This window comes from Schistocerca gregaria, unplaced genomic scaffold, assembly GCF_023897955.1.
Source record: "Schistocerca gregaria isolate iqSchGreg1 unplaced genomic scaffold, iqSchGreg1.2 ptg000333l, whole genome shotgun sequence".
NCBI lineage: Eukaryota > Metazoa > Arthropoda > Insecta > Orthoptera > Acrididae > Schistocerca > Schistocerca gregaria.
This window is the reverse complement of record NW_026061799.1, coordinates 6,008,476-6,025,703: the sequence shown is the minus strand read 5'-3', so window position 1 is coordinate 6,025,703 and position 17,228 is coordinate 6,008,476. Positions and strand designations below refer to the sequence as shown.

General features: G+C 27.1%; 1 protein-coding gene and 1 pseudogene across 1 annotated transcript in view; one reads left to right on the top strand and one right to left on the bottom strand.

Annotated features, from left to right (window-relative positions):
• Positions 1 to 17,228, bottom strand: part of LOC126306464 (NADH-ubiquinone oxidoreductase chain 5-like) — an 84,979-nt gene that overhangs the window by 24,442 nt on the left and 43,309 nt on the right. The window lies entirely within an intron of this gene.
• LOC126306451 (NADH-ubiquinone oxidoreductase chain 5-like) lies at positions 12,337 to 13,458 on the top strand (annotated as a pseudogene).

Here is a 17,228-nt window from a genome sequence, read left to right as displayed (position 1 = left end):
ATCTTAGCCATATAGGTAGGGCAATTGCAAATGTTAATGCTAAATGTCTTGTTCTAGTAAAAATATAAGGGAATAATCCTATGAAATTGTTAAATAATATTATAATAAAAATTGAGATGAAAATGAATGTTGTTCCATTAAATGATTTTGGTCCAAGAAGTGTTTTAAATTCATTATGTAAGGTTAAATTTAGTTTATTTCAGATAATGTTAATTCGTGATGGTGTAAGTCAAAATAGTGATGGGATTAATAATAGTCCTAGAAATGTTCTAGTTCAATTTAATGATAAATTAAAGATGTTAGTTGATGGGTCAAATGTTGAGAATAGATTTGTTATCATTTTCAATTTAAGTTTTTTATTTCAATTGTTCCTTTTTCTGCTCTTTTAATAAGGTTAGGTTTAAATGAGAAGAAGTTTATTTGATTAAACAAGATTAATGTAGCTGAAAATATAATGAATAGTGAGAATCATATAAGAGGGGATATTTGAGGGATTTGGATATAATTTCCCCATCAGAAGTAGTCGTTAATTTACTATTATTTGGTTTAAGAGACCATTACTTACTTTCAGTCATCTGATGAATTTCAAGGTGTACTAATTTTTTTTAGTTACTTTAGATTGACACTCTAATGTTATTTATTTTAACTAACTCCTTAAATTATCTTAGATAATCACTTAATAAATAAATTTACTGAAGTTCTTTCAATTACAATTGGTATAAATCTGTGGTTTGCTCCACAGATTTCTGAGCATTGTCCAAAGAATAATCCAGGTCGATTTATTGTGAATGTTCCTTGATTTAACCGACCTGGCGTTGCATCAATTTTAACCCCTAATGCAGGAACTACTCATGAGTGTAGAACATCTGATGCTCTTGTTAATACTCGTACTTCTGTATTTATTGGTAGGATTGTTCAGTTATCTACATCTAGTAGTCAGAATCCATCATTTTCTAGGTCTTGTTCTGGTGTTATATAGGTGTCAAATTCTACGTCTATGAAGTCTGAATATTCATATCTTCAATATCATTGTCGTCCAATGGTTTTAATTGTAATTATTGCATCTACTGAATCATCAAGTAAATATAATAGTCGTAATGATGGAAGGGCAATAAAAATTAATGTAATTGCTGGTAAAGCTGTTCAGATTGTTTCAATTAAATGTCCATGAAGTATATTACGGTTAGTATAGGCAATAAATAATATACAACTTAGGGCATAACCTACAATTACTGTAATTAATAATAATACGACCATAGTATGATCATGAAAGAATGATAATTGCTCCATTAATGGTGAAGCTCCATCTTGAAGAGATAAATTTGATCATGTTGCCATTAATAAATATTTTCTAATAAAAGGTCAAACCTTTATTTGTAGAGCTTAAATCTACTGCACTAATCTGCCATATTAGAATCTAGAGATTAATGGTAATTCTGAGTAACTATGTTCTGCAGGAGGGTTATTTTGTAGTCATTCTGTTGATCTTCTTATGTTAGCTCTAAATATAATTGCTCGGTTTGTAATCATTCTTTCTCATATAATTACAATGAATATAATGATTCCTACAATAGAAATTGTAGACCCAATTCTTGATACTACGTTTCATGATGTATATGCGTCTGGGTAGTCAGAGTATCGTCGAGGTATTCCTGCTAATCCTAGGAAGTGTTGAGGAAAGAATGTTAAATTTACTCCAATGAATATAATTGTAAATTGGAATTTTAATCATGTATTATTTATAGTTAATCCTGTAAATAGTGGATATCATTGAATGACACCTCCTATAATTGCAAATACTGCTCCTATAGATAATACATAATGAAAGTGGGCTACTACATAATATGTATCATGTAATACAATATCAAGTGATGAATTTGCTAATACTAATCCTGTTAATCCACCAATTGTAAATAGGAAAATAAATCCTAGAGCTCATAATAATGGTGGATTGAACTTGAATTTAGTTCCATATAATGTAGCTAATCATCTAAATACCTTAATTCCTGTAGGTACAGCAATAATTATTGTTGCTGATGTAAAATATGCTCGTGTGTCAACATCCATTCCTACTGTAAATATATGATGTGCTCATACAATAAATCCTATTAGTCCAATTGATAGTATAGCATAAATTATACCTAATGTTCCAAATGATTCAATTTTTCCTCTTTCTTGACATACAATATGTGAAATAATTCCGAACCCCGGTAGAATTAAAATATAAACTTCTGGGTGTCCAAAGAATCAAAATAGATGTTGATATAGAATTGGGTCACCCCCTCCTGCAGGGTCAAAGAATGATGTATTTAAATTTCGATCTGTTAATAAAATAGTAATAGCTCCTGCTAAAACTGGAAGTGAAAGAAGGAGAAGTAATGCTGTAATAGCTACAGATCATACAAATAAAGGTGTTTGATCTAAAGTTATACTTTCTGATCGTATATTAATTGCTGTTGTAATGAAATTCACTGCACCAAGAATAGATGATACACCTGCTAAGTGCAGTGAAAAAATAGCTAGATCTACAGATGCACCCCCATGTGCAATAGCTCCTGCTAGAGGAGGGTAAACTGTTCATCCTGTACCAGCACCATTATCTACTATAGAAGATGTAAGAAGAAGGGTTAGTGAAGGTGGTAGTAATCAAAAACTTATATTATTTATTCGTGGAAATGCTATATCTGGTGCACCAATTATTAGTGGAACAAGTCAATTACCAAATCCACCAATTATAATAGGTATTACTATAAAGAAAATTATTACGAATGCGTGAGCTGTAATAATAACATTATAAATATGGTCGTCCCCAATTAGAGATCCGGGTTGGCCAAGTTCAGCACGAATAAGTATTCTTATTGATGTTCCTACTATTCCTGCTCATGCTCCAAATATGAAGTGTAAAGTACCAATGTCCTTATGGTTTGTTGAGAATAATCATTTTTGCGGTAAGATGGCTGAATTTTAGGTGGTAGACTGTAAATCTACTTATGAGATGTTTTCTCTCTTATCATATTTAGGTCTTATATTCAATTATGATTCTAGACTGCAATTCTAGAGGTGTAAAATTTTACTAAGGCCTAAAAGATTATTCTTTTAATTATAACTTTGAAGGTTATTAGTTTGATTAACTTAAGTCCTTAGTATAATGAAATTAAGGTTGATGTTGAAATCAATCCTATTGTTGAAATTATTACTGTTGTAGGAAGAATGATTCTTGATTTTTGGGACTTTATCTTTATAGATCACGAATTTTCTGTGTATGATATAATTAGAGCTGAGAATCTAATACGTATATAGTAGTAGAGTGTAATTGTAGTTAATACAACTATAATAGTTATAATAGTTGTTATATTGTTTTCTATTAATGATTGTATTACAATTCATTTTGGTAAGAATCCAAGGAATGGTGGTAGTCCACCTAAAGATAATAAAGATAAGAATATTATTAATTTAATTTCGGTTTTTATATTTTTGGCTGATTAAATTTGATTTATGAAAAATAAATTTATTTGCTTAAATAATAAAACTATAATTAATCTTAATAGTCAGTAAATAATGAAGTATAGTTCTCAGATGTTTTCTCTGACTGTTAATGATCTAATTATTCAACCTAGATGTCTGTTTGATGAATATGCTAAAAGTTGTCGTAAGGATGTTTGATTTAAACCTCCTATTGCCCCAATAATAATTCTTAAGATAATAATTGTTCAAATAAAAGTTCTTAATTGAATACAATAAGATAAGACGATTATTGGGGCGATTTTTTGTCATGTTATTAATGTTAAACAACTATTTCATCTTGATGCTCCTATAACTTCTGGAAATCAGAAATGGAAAGGTGCAGCTCCAATCTTTAATAATAGTCTAGATCTAATTATTATTGATGGGATAAATTCTGTTTCCCATCCCATGGGATATTTTATTTGAATCAGCAAAATTGAAAATAATAATATTGTCGATGCTATTGCTTGGACAATAAAATATTTAATTGATGATTCATTTATTATTATATTTTTATTTCTTGTTAGGAGCGGAATAAATGAAAGTAAGTTGATCTCAAGTCCTATTCAAACCCCAAATCAGGAATTTGATGAAATGGACAGGATCGTTCCTATCATTAATGTTGATAGGAAGAGAAGTTTTGTAGAGTTGTTGGTCATTAAAAAGGAGAGGATTGATACCTCTATAAATGGGGTATGAACCCATTAGCTTGTTTAGCTTACCTTTTTACATTAAGGTGTATGATGCACGTTAGTTTTTGATACTAAAGGAGGTAGTTTAATTCTATCTTATGTAATTTTAATGAAGGTAATTTTATTTACTTTATTTACCCTATCAAGGTAACCCTTTAATCAGGCACTTCATTTATTTAATATATAAATCGAAAGTTTTTTTTTGAAATTCTTTTATGTATTATTTTGTTTAATTAGGATTAATTTATCCTGCTCATTTTATTTTTATATATATATATATATATAATAAATAATTTAAATTAATATATTACATTTAATTGAAATTAAAGTATTATAAGTTCATCTTACCATTATCAATTGATTATTTTAATGCAATTATTTACCTAGGATTATAGCTACTTATGTTTTTAGCTTAAAATAGGTTATTATAATATAATATATATAATAATATGTAATTTAATATTTAATATTATTATAATTGGATATAATAAATAAAATTATTAATTTAAATATAAAATATTCTAATTAATATAAATAATTATATTAATTATAATAATATAATTATGTAAATTATCTATAATTAGATTATTTCACTAATATATATGAAAGTTAACTTAATATAAAAAAAATAATTCATATTAATAACGTATTATATTAAATTACATAATTGTATAAAATATATTTATTATATTATTTAATCTTTCTTTATTTATTAGTGAAAAGGAAGATTAAATAAGAAAGAATATAATACATTTATTGCTATACATGTTCCATATTAATCTTTAATTATATATAATAGAGAAGTTGTTGTGGTCATACATAGGGGCGTTTCTTTTTTTTTTTGTTAATGTTTGTGGTTTTTTTCTTTTTTTTTCTTTAAATATTTGAATCTTTTATTTTTTCCTGAATTAATAGATTTAAAATTTTCTTATTTTTTATTTTTAAAAGTTTTATTCTTGCTTGTTTATTCACTTTTTCTTTGTATTATATGTAAGTTTTGTTAGACTAAATGTTCTTTTTGCAGTAATTTGATTTAATTATCAAGTGATTTTGGATTTAGCAATTGATTTAGTATCGGCATAATTCGTGCCAGCAGCCGCGGTTATACGATTGATACAAGTGAATATTATTGGTTAAAACAGTTGTTTATATTATTAGGGTTGAAATATAAATTTGTAAGGTGAAATGTTAAAATTTATTTGTGGCCCTTTTTATGAATCTGTGAAATTTAAATAATAAACTAGGATTAGATACCCTATTATTTTAAATGTTTATTATATTTACCAGGGTACTATTAGTTAAGGTCTTTAAACCCAAAGAATTTGGCGGTATCTCATTCCATTCAGAGGAACCTACCCCATGATTGATAATACACGATTTACTCTACTTAATTTATTTGTTTGTATATCTCCGTTATCAGAGAATCTTTTTAGAGTTATAATTCTCAAGATTTATAATTATAAAATATTTCAGGTCAAGGTGCAGCTTATAGTTAAGAGGAGGTGGGTTACAATAGATATTTGTTTATAACGGATTTGATAGTGAAATACTGTTAATGAAGGTGGATTTGATAGTAATTTAATTTATTTAATTTAACTGATATTGGCTCTGAGATGTGTACACATCGCCCGTCGCTCTCATTATTGATTATTCTATTTTATTTTAAAGTAGCTTCAATTTAGATGAGATAAGTCGTAACATAGTAGATGTACTGGAAAGTGTATCTAGGAAGAGTTTCAAGATATAACTTATTAGTAAAGTGTTTCATTTACACTGAAAATTTTTCTGTGCAAATCAGGATAGCTAGGTTATTTATTTTATTATATTTATTTTTTGTTTATTTAATTATTTAATATAAATAATTTTATTGTATTTTTGTCTTAGTATATTTTATAGAATTGATTTTTTAAATTATAGTTTATTGGTAATGTAAGTGTTTTATGAAATATTATTTTAAATTTTTTTAAGTAGATTTTATTTATTGTACCGTTTGTATCAGGGTTTATCAAAATTTTAGTATTTATTTTACTTGTCTCGATTTGGGTTGATTTGTAATAATTTATAGTTAATGTATCATAATTATTATTAAATTATTTATAGAAATGAGATGTTAATCGTTTCCCAAGATATCTAGTTTCTTAAGAAAAAATTTAATTTTTTAAAGTTATTTGTTTTTATTTAATTTTTTAAGTAAAAATATTAACTTATTTATTCTTTAAGGGATAAGCTTTGAAGTTAATAACCTATAATTTATTTTATAGAAATATAATAGTAAGCTTTAAACCAGCTATCTTTAAGATTACGTTTTAGTTCATTATTTTTTATTTTGATTTTATAAATATTTTAGGTTTTTTATTAAGATTATTAATTTAATTTTAAAATTTTTGTAATAATGATAGAATTAGTATATTTATTTGTATGAAATTTTTACCTTGTGAACTTATTATAAGGAACTAGGCAAAATTGATTTCCGCCTGTTTATCAAAAACATGTCCTCTTGTTTATATTTTGAGGTCTGGCCTGCTCACTGAGCGTATTTTTAAAGAGCCGCGGTATTTTGACCGTGCAAAGGTAGCATAATCATTAGTCTCTTAATTAGTGGCTGGAATGAATGGCTTGACGAGAAATCAACTGTCTCTTAATAAATTTTTGAATTTAACTTTTGAGTCAAAAGGCTTAAATTCTTCTTTAGGACGAGAAGACCCTATAGAGCTTGACATTTTACTTTTATATAGTTTTTTGTTTGTCTTTCTATATTTAATGATGATGTTTTGTTGGGGTGACATGAAGAATAGATAAACTCTTCATTATTATATCATTTATTTATATTTGTTATTTTGATCCATAATTTATGATCATAAGATTAAGTTACCTTAGGGATAACAGCGTAATTGTTTTTGAGAGCTCATATCGACAAAGCAGATTGCGACCTCGATGTTGGATTAAGAAAAATTTTGGGTGCAGGAGCCCAATGATTAGGTCTGTTCGACCTTTAAATTCTTACATGATCTGAGTTCAGACCGGCGTGAGCCAGGTCGGTTTCTATCCTAAGATTGTTAATCCATATTAGTACGAAAGGACCATATGGTTAAAATATTTTTTGTTAAATTGATTAATATTGATTTATTTACTATTTTGACAGATTAATGTGTTGAATTTAGAATTCATTTATGTAGATTTTTTCTACAAATAGTATTGATACTTTATGATTTATTTATATTTATTTTGAATTTTCTTTTATTGGTTATTTGTGTTTAAATTAGTGTTGCCTTTTTAACTTTATTAGAGCGTAAGGTTTTAGGTTATATTCAGATTCGAAAGGGTCCAAATAAGGTAGGTTTTGTTGGAATTCCTCAGCCATTTAGAGACGCTATTAAGTTAATTTGTAAGGAGCAGCCAATTCCTATTATATCTAATTACCTACTTTATTATTTTTCCCCTGTTTTTAATTTAATGATTTCTTTAGCCGTTTGAGTAATTTTTCCTTATTTAACTTTATGTGTTCTTTTTCTTATGGATTTTTATTTTTTTTATGTTGTACTAGATTAGGTGTTTATACTGTTATAATTGCTGGTTGATCTTCTAATTCAAATTATTCATTATTAGGTTCTCTTCGTTCTGTTGCTCAAACAATTTCTTATGAAGTTAGTTTAGCTTTAATTTTATTGTCTTTAATTATTTTAATTGGTAGTTTTAATATGTTTGATTTTATAAACTATCAGCTTTATTGTTGATTTATTATTATTTCTTTTCCTTTAGCTTTAGCTTGTTTTGCTTCTTGCTTAGCTGAAACTAATCGTACTCCTTTTGATTTTGCTGAAGGGCAATCTGAGTTAGTTTCAGGATTTAATATTGAGTATGGTGCGGGTGGTTTTACTTTAATTTTTTTAGCTGAATATACTAGAATTGTCTTCATAAGAATGTTATTGGCTTTAATTTTTTGGGGCGGTGATTTTTATTCTTTTATATTTTTTATTAAGCTTGCTATTATATCTTTTGGTTTTATTTGGGTTCGTGGAACATTACCACGGTTCCGTTATGATAAATTAATGTACTTAGCTTGAAAAAGTTTTTTACCTTTATCTTTGAATTTTTTTATTTTCTTTGTTGGTTTAAAGATTTTATTTATCTCATTTGTTTAGTGAAATTTTTTGAGAAAAGTTAATAGAAGAGTTAAACTTCTAATTTTATGTTTTCAAAACATATGCTTTTCCTAAGCTAATTAACTTTATTCCTTAATTAATTTATCTCATGCGTTTGCGACATGGACATTAATTAAGAAATATGTGAAGTAAATAATTGTTAAGATTTGACCTGTTATAATATAAGGTTCTTCAACAGGTCGTTTACCAATTCACGTTAGTAAGCATACAACAACTACTATAATTCAGAATAAAATTTGATTAATAGGGTAAAATTGAATGCCTCGGAATGGTGTTTTATTATAAAATGGTAAAATTATTAAGATTCTAATTGATAAAAATAATGCAATAACACCTCCTAACTTATTAGGGATAGATCGTAGAATTGCATATGCAAATAGGAAATATCATTCTGGTTGAATGTGAACTGGTGTTACTAATGGGTTGGCAGGTACAAAGTTATCTGGATCTCCTAATAGGTAAGGATTAATTAAACATAGTATAATTAATAATGATGTTATTATTACAAATGTAATAGAATCCTTAAGGGTAAAGTATGGATGGAATGGAATTTATTCAATATCTCCATTTAGTCCAAGAGGATTATTAGATCCTGTTTGGTGAAAAAAAATAAATGAATTGCTGCTATAGCAGCAATAATAAATGGTAATACAAAATGGAATGTGAAGAATCGATTTAATGTTGCATTATCAACAGCGAATCCTCCTCATACTCATTGGACACAATCTGTTCCTAAGTATGGGATTGCTGATAATAAATTAGTAATTACTGTTGCACCTCAAAAAGATATTTGGCATCAGGGTAAGACATATCCTATAAATGCAGTTGCTATAACTAAAAATAAAATCACTGTACCAATTATTCAGGTATGTATATATATATAAGATCCATAGTAAATTCCCCGTCCTACATGTAAGTAAATACAAATAAAAAATATAGATGCTCCATTTGCGTGTAAGGTTCGGATAATTCAACCATTACTTACGTCTCGGCAGATGTGTACTACACTACTGAATGCTATTTCAATATTTGATGTATAATGTATAGCTAAAAATAGTCCAGTTACGATTTGAATTACCAAACATAACCCTAATAGGGATCCAAAATTTCATCAAAATGAAATATTTGTTGGGGCAGGTAAGTCAATTAAAGAGTTATTAATAATTTTAATTAAAGGATGTCTTAATTGTAAGGGTTTATTCATTAGTAATTATCTTATTTTACGAATAGGTCCCTGATTAATATTGGTGATTTTAACAACTGCTAGTAGTGCTAAAAATAAATAAATTATTATTATTATTGTAATAATGAATGTTGGTCTATTATATAATTTTTCTAAAGATATTGTTATTTCTTGATAATTGATAGAATTATCAATATTTATAGTTTCGGTGTTTTTGAAAAAGTCTATAAATATTGATATATCTAGAATAATGATAATCAATATCTTTCTATTATTGTTCCTGTTATTAATCCAACTAGGAAGGTTTGAAGGATAATAAAAAGCATTATTGATATTGGGTGTCTTAATTTAATAAAATTAATATTTATTACATTTGATAATGTTATAATTATTATTTTGATCATTTCAGGGGTTAGTTTATTTAAAATACCGGTTTTGGGGACCGATGATGGAAGCTTTTCCACCTCTGAAGTTTTAAAAGTGGGGGCTGGACTTATTTCCGGTTTACAAGACCGGCGTTTTTTTTAAACTATTAAAACTAATGTTTATATTCTCTATTTTTACTTCTTTATTGATTTATTTTGCTGGTGTTTATGTTTTTTCTTCTAAACGTAAACATTTATTAATGGTTCTTTTGAGATTAGAATATATTGTTCTTTCTTTATTTATGTTAGTTATTGTTTTTCTTATTGAGTTTGATTATGATTATTTTTTTCCTGTTATTTTTTTAGTTTTTTCTGTTTGTGAGGGTGCTTTAGGTCTTTCTATTTTAGTTTCAATAATTCGTTCTCATGGTAATGATTTTTTTAATTCTTTTGGTTTATCTTTATGTTAAAGTATTTATTTATAACTATTTTTTTGATCCCTCTTTGTTTATTAAATAATTGTTGATGGTTGGTTCATTCTTTAATGTTTCTGTCGGGTTTTGCTTTTATAATTTGTGTTTATTCATATGCTGATTTGAATATAATTAGATATTATTTTGGTATTGATTATTTTTCTTTTAGTTTAATATTACTTAGTTTTTGGATTTGTTCTTTAATAATCACTGCTAGAGGTTCAGTTTATTTAAGTTCATATCATTCTAATTTTTTTGTTTTTATGGTTTTGATTTTAATAATTATGCTTTATTGTTCATTTGCTAGATTAAGTCTTCTTTCTTTTTATAATTTTTTTGAGGCTAGATTAGTTCCTACTTTACTTTTAATTTTGGGTTGGGGTTATCAACCTGAGCGTTTGCAGGCTGGTGTTTATTTAATTTTTTATACTTTGGTTGCTAGATTACCTTTATTATTAGTTTTATTTAAGGTTTATGATTTTTCTAATACTTTATATTTTCCTTTATTGGTTGATTTTGGTTCTTATTATTTTATGTTTTATGTATTTATAATTTTGGCTTTTTTAGTTAAGATACCTATGTTTTTGGTTCATTTATGACTTCCTAAGGCTCATGTAGAGGCCCCTATTTCAGGTAGAATAATTCTTGCTGGTGTTTTATTAATGTTAGGTGGTTATGGTATTTTTCGTGTTATAAAGGTTATTTCTTATTTGGGTTTAAAGTTTAATTATTTTTGATTGTCTTTAGGTTTATCTGGGGGTGTTATTGTAAGATTTATTTGTTTTCGTCAGGTTGATTTAAAGTCTTTAATTGCATATTCTTCTGTTGCTCATATAAGAATGGTTATTGGTTGATTGATGACTATGAATTGATGAGGTTGTGTAGGTTCTCTTTCTCTAATGGTTGGTCATGGTTTATGTTCTTCTGGTTTCTTTTGTTTATCTAATATTATTTATGAACGTTCAGGTAGACGAAGATTATTAATTAACAAGGGTATAATTAATTTGATGCCAAGAATGGCTTTATGATGATTTCTTTTAAGATCATCAAATATGGCTGCTCCTCCTTCTTTAAATTTGGTAGGTGAAATTAGATTATTAAATAGAATTATATCTTGATCTTCTTTTAGATTCTTTGCTTTGATTTTTTTATCTTTTTTTAGAGCTGTTTATACTTTGTATATATATTCTTATTCTCAGCATGGGAATTATTATTCTGGTGTTTATACTTGTTCTCTTGGTTATTTTCGTGAATATCATCTTTTACTTTTACATTGATTGCCTTTAAATATTCTCTGTTTAAAGGGTGAATATTTCTTTGTTTAGTTTGCTTAAGTATTTTAATTAAAAATATTGTTTTGTGGAATCAATGATATGAAGTTTTTCATCTTAGGCCGTGAATTTATTTTCTATTTGTTCTTTGAGTTTTTTTTCTTTGTTTATTTCGAGAACTATAATTTTTATTTTAGGTATTTATTATTTAATAATTGATTATAGAGTTTTTGTTGAGTGAGAGCTTTTCAATTTAAATGGTTCTATAGTTGTTATAACTTTAATTTTGGATTGAATATCTCTTATTTTTATATCTTTTGTTATATATATTTCTTCTTTGGTTATTTATTATAGAGAGGATTATATATCTGGTGAAAAGAATATAAATCGTTTTATTATTATTGTTTTAATATTTATTCTTTCTATAGGTTTTTTAATTATTAGTCCTAACTTAATTAGAATTTTATTAGGTTGAGATGGTTTAGGTTTAGTTTCTTATTGTTTAGTTATTTATTATCAAAATGTAAAATCTTATAGTGCTGGTATATTAACTGCACTTTCTAATCGTATTGGTGATGTTGCTATTTTAATTTCTATTGCATGAATGTTAAATTTTGGTGGTTGAAATTATATTTATTATTATGATTTTATTTCTAATTCTTTTGAAATAAAGCTCATTACTATATTAATTGTTTTAGCAGCTATAACTAAGAGAGCTCAGATTCCTTTCTCTTCATGACTTCCTGCTGCTATAGCAGCTCCTACTCCTGTTTCTGCTTTAGTTCATTCTTCTACTCTTGTTACTGCTGGTGTTTATTTATTAATTCGTTTTAGACCAATATTGGATACTTACAATTGTGGTTGATTTTTACTTTTAATTGGTTGTATAACTATATTTATGGCTGGATTGGGCGCTAATTTTGAGTTTGATTTAAAGAAGATTATTGCTCTTTCTACTTTAAGACAACTTGGTTTAATAATAAGAATTTTGGCTATAGGTTATCCAAAGCTTGCATTTTTTCATTTATTGGCTCATGCTTTATTTAAGGCATTATTATTTATATGTGCAGGTTCAATAATTCATAATTTGAAGGATTCTCAGGATATTCGTTTTATAGGATCAATTGTTAATTTCATACCTTTAACTTCAGTTTGTTTTAATGTTTCTAGTTTATCTTTGTGTGGAATACCTTTTTTAGCGGGATTTTATTCAAAGGATTTAATTCTTGAGATGGTTTGTTTAAGATGAATTAATTGTTTAATTTTTTTTCTTTATTTTTTTTCTACTGGTTTAACTGCTTCTTATTCTTTTCGTTTGTTTTATTATTCAATATCTGGTGATAATAATTTTTATTCTAGATTTTCTTTTGATGATAAGGGTTATTATATTTCATTTGGAATAATTGGTCTATTGTTTGTTGCTGTTTTTGGTGGTAGTCTTTTATCTTGATTAATTTTTCCTATTCCTCATGTGATTGCTTTACCTTATTATTTAAAGTTTTTAACTAGTACAGTTGTTATTTTAGGTGCTTATTTAGGTTATCTTATTTCTAATTTTGATTTTTCTCATAATTTATTTTCTTTAAGTATACTTTCTTTTGTTAGATTTGCTGGTTCTATATGATTTATACCTTTTCTTTCAACTAAGTTTATTAGATATATTCCTTTAAAAATAGGTTATTATTCATCTAAGTCATTTGATTATGGTTGAGGTGAATTACTTTGTGGTCAAGGTTTATATCGATTATTTATTTATTTAATTGGTTATATTCAAGGTTGATATGATTCTAATTTCAAGATTTATCTTTTAACTATTATTTTTTGAATATTTATTTTGGTAATATTGTTTTTCGTTTACTTAAATAGCTTATAATTAGAGCGTGACACTGAAGATGTTAAGGAAGTATTTTTACTTTTAAGTATTTATAAATATAGATATATTATTTTTACAGTGAAAATGTAATGTTTTATTTAAACTATATAAATTTTAGAAATGTTAACGGAGTTTAACCGCTAATATAAAAAGTTAGCAGCTTTCATATTGGCTTTACATTTCCTTAATTGGAACTATTATAGTTCAATTATATTATTAACAGTAATACGCCTCTTTTTGGCTTCAATTAATAAGAATAAGGGTAGTACATACCAATCTTCCAGGTCGAAACTGACTGCAATATTTCGCTTCTTATTCTATTTAAGGTTGATTGATAATATCAATACTTTTTGAATGCAACCCAAATGTTATATTTAACTACAACCCTTTATTCTGCTCATTGTAATGCTCCTTGGTTTCATTCATGGTATAGTCCTCCTAATAGAACTAGAATAAAAAATATATTGATACTGTTCAGATTATAATGTCTGAAGTTTTAAAAATAATTACAATTGGTAGAATTAGTGCAATTTCTACATCAAAAATTAAAAAGATTACTGCGATTAGGAAGAATCGTATTGAGAATGGTATTCGTGCTGATCTTTTTGGATCAAACCCACATTCAAATGGTGATCTTTTTTCTCGATCATTAATTAATTTTTTTGATAGTGTTGTTGCCAGGATTATAACAATTATTGGAATAATAAATCTAATGAAAACTCTTGTTGATAGAATTAGAATTGTTTTTCTTGATTTATATCAAGCTTTCTGATTGGAAGTCAAATGTACTATTTATACTAGAAAAACAATTATCTACCTCATCAATAAATAGAGATATATAAGAATAATCATACTACGTCTACGAAGTGTCAGTATCATGCTGCTGCTTCAAATCCAAAGTGATGTCTTGGTGAAAATTGATTTATTGAGTGTCGAAGTAGACATGTTGATAAAAAGATTGTTCCAATAATTACGTGTAAACCATGGAATCCTGTTGCAACAAAGAATGTTGATCCATAAACTGCATCTGCAATGGTAAAAGGTGCTTCTCAATATTCATATGCTTGAAGTATTGTAAAGTATAGTCCTAATAACACTGTGAAGAATAATCCTTGTAGTGCTTGAGTATGATTAGATTCCATTAAACTATGATGTGCTCATGTTACTGTTACTCCTGATGCTAAAAGAATAGCTGTATTAAGTAATGGAATTTGTATAAGGTTAAAGGGTTGAATTCCTATTGGAGGTCATAGTATTCCTAGTTCAATTGTTGGTGCTAATCTTCTTCTAAAGAATGCTCAAAAAAAAGAAACGAAAAATAATACCTCTGATGCAATAAATAAAATTATTCCTCATCGTAATCCAATTGATACAAATCCTGTATGTAATCCTTGATATGTTCCTTCTCGTACTACATCTCGTCATCATTGAATTATAGTTAGTAGGGTAATTCCAAATCCAATTATGAATAAGTTAATATTAAATAGGTGGAATCATTTTGCTAGTCCTGATACTAGGACTATTGCTCCAATTGCTCCTGTTAATGGTCAAGGTCTATAGTCTACTAAGTGGAATGGGTGGTTTGAGTGAGTTGTTAACATAGGTTTAATATACTTCTCTAGAATATAGTGTTCTTAGAATTGAGAAAACATAGGCTTGAATTATTGCTACTGCTGATTCTAGAATTAATAGAAGTATTTGTCCAATAATTAGTAATGAGATTAAGTTTATTGCTATAGATGGTCCTGTGTTTCCTAATAAGGTTAATAATAAGTGTCCTGCAATTATATTTGCTGCCAACCGTACTGCTAATGTACCTGGTCGAATAACATTACTAATTGTTTCAATTAGTACTATAAATGATATTAATGCAGGCGGTGTACCTTGTGGTACAAGGTGTGTAAATATATGATTAGTATGGTTAATTCATCCAAATAATATAAATCTTAGCCATATAGGTAGGGCAATTGCAAATGTTAATGCTAAATGTCTTGTTCTAGTAAAAATATAAGGGAATAATCCTATGAAATTGTTAAATAATATTATAATAAAAATTGAGATGAAAATGAATGTTGTTCCATTAAATGATTTTGGTCCAAGAAGTGTTTTAAATTCATTATGTAAGGTTAAATTTAGTTTATTTCAGATAATGTTAATTCGTGATGGTGTAAGTCAAAATAGTGATGGGATTAATAATAGTCCTAGAAATGTTCTAGTTCAATTTAATGATAAATTAAAGATGTTAGTTGATGGGTCAAATGTTGAGAATAGATTTGTTATCATTTTCAATTTAAGTTTTTTATTTCAATTGTTCCTTTTTCTGCTCTTTTAATAAGGTTAGGTTTAAATGAGAAGAAGTTTATTTGATTAAACAAGATTAATGTAGCTGAAAATATAATGAATAGTGAGAATCATATAAGAGGGGATATTTGAGGGATTTGGATATAATTTCCCCATCAGAAGTAGTCGTTAATTTACTATTATTTGGTTTAAGAGACCATTACTTACTTTCAGTCATCTGATGAATTTCAAGGTGTACTAATTTTTATTAGTTACTTTAGATTGACACTCTAATGTTATTTATTTTAACTAACTCCTTAAATTATCTTAGATAATCACTTAATAAATAAATTTACTGAAGTTCTTTCAATTACAATTGGTATAAATCTGTGGTTTGCTCCACAGATTTCTGAGCATTGTCCAAAGAATAATCCAGGTCGATTTATTGTGAATGTTCCTTGATTTAACCGACCTGGCGTTGCATCAATTTTAACCCCTAATGCAGGAACTGCTCATGAGTGTAGAACATCTGATGCTCTTGTTAATACTCGTACATCTGTATTTATTGGTAGGATTGTTCGGTTATCTACATCTAGTAGTCGGAATCCATCATTTTCTAGGTCTTGTTCTGGTGTTATATAAGTGTCAAATTCTACGTCTATGAAGTCTGAATATTCATATCTTCAATATCATTGTCGTCCAATGGTTTTAATTGTAATTATTGCATCTACTGAATCATCAAGTAAATATAATAGTCGTAATGATGGAAGGGCAATAAAAATTAATGTAATTGCTGGTAAAGCTGTTCAGATTGTTTCAATTAAATGTCCATGAAGTATATTACGGTTAGTATAGGCAATAAATAATATATAACTTAGGGCATAACCTACAATTACTGTAATTAATAATAATACGACCATAGTATGATCATGAAAGAATGATAATTGCTCCATTAATGGTGAAGCTCCATCTTGAAGAGATAAATTTGATCATGTTGCCATTAATAAATATTTTCTAATAAAAGGTCAAACCTTTATTTGTAGAGCTTAAATCTACTGCACTAATCTGCCATATTAGAATCTAGAGATTAATGGTAATTCTGAGTAACTATGTTCTGCAGGAGGGTTATTTTGTAGTCATTCTGTTGATCTTCTTATGTTAGCTCTAAATATAATTGCTCGGTTTGTAATCATTCTTTCTCATATAATTACAATGAATATAATGATTCCTACAATGGAAATTGTAGACCCAATTCTTGATACTACGTTTCATGATGTATATGCGTCTGGGTAGTCAGAGTATCGTCGAGGTATTCCTGCTAATCCTAGGAAGTGTTGAGGAAAGAATGTTAAATTTACTCCAATGAATATAATTGTAAATTGGATTTTTAATCATGTATCTTTATAGTTAATCCTGTAAATAGT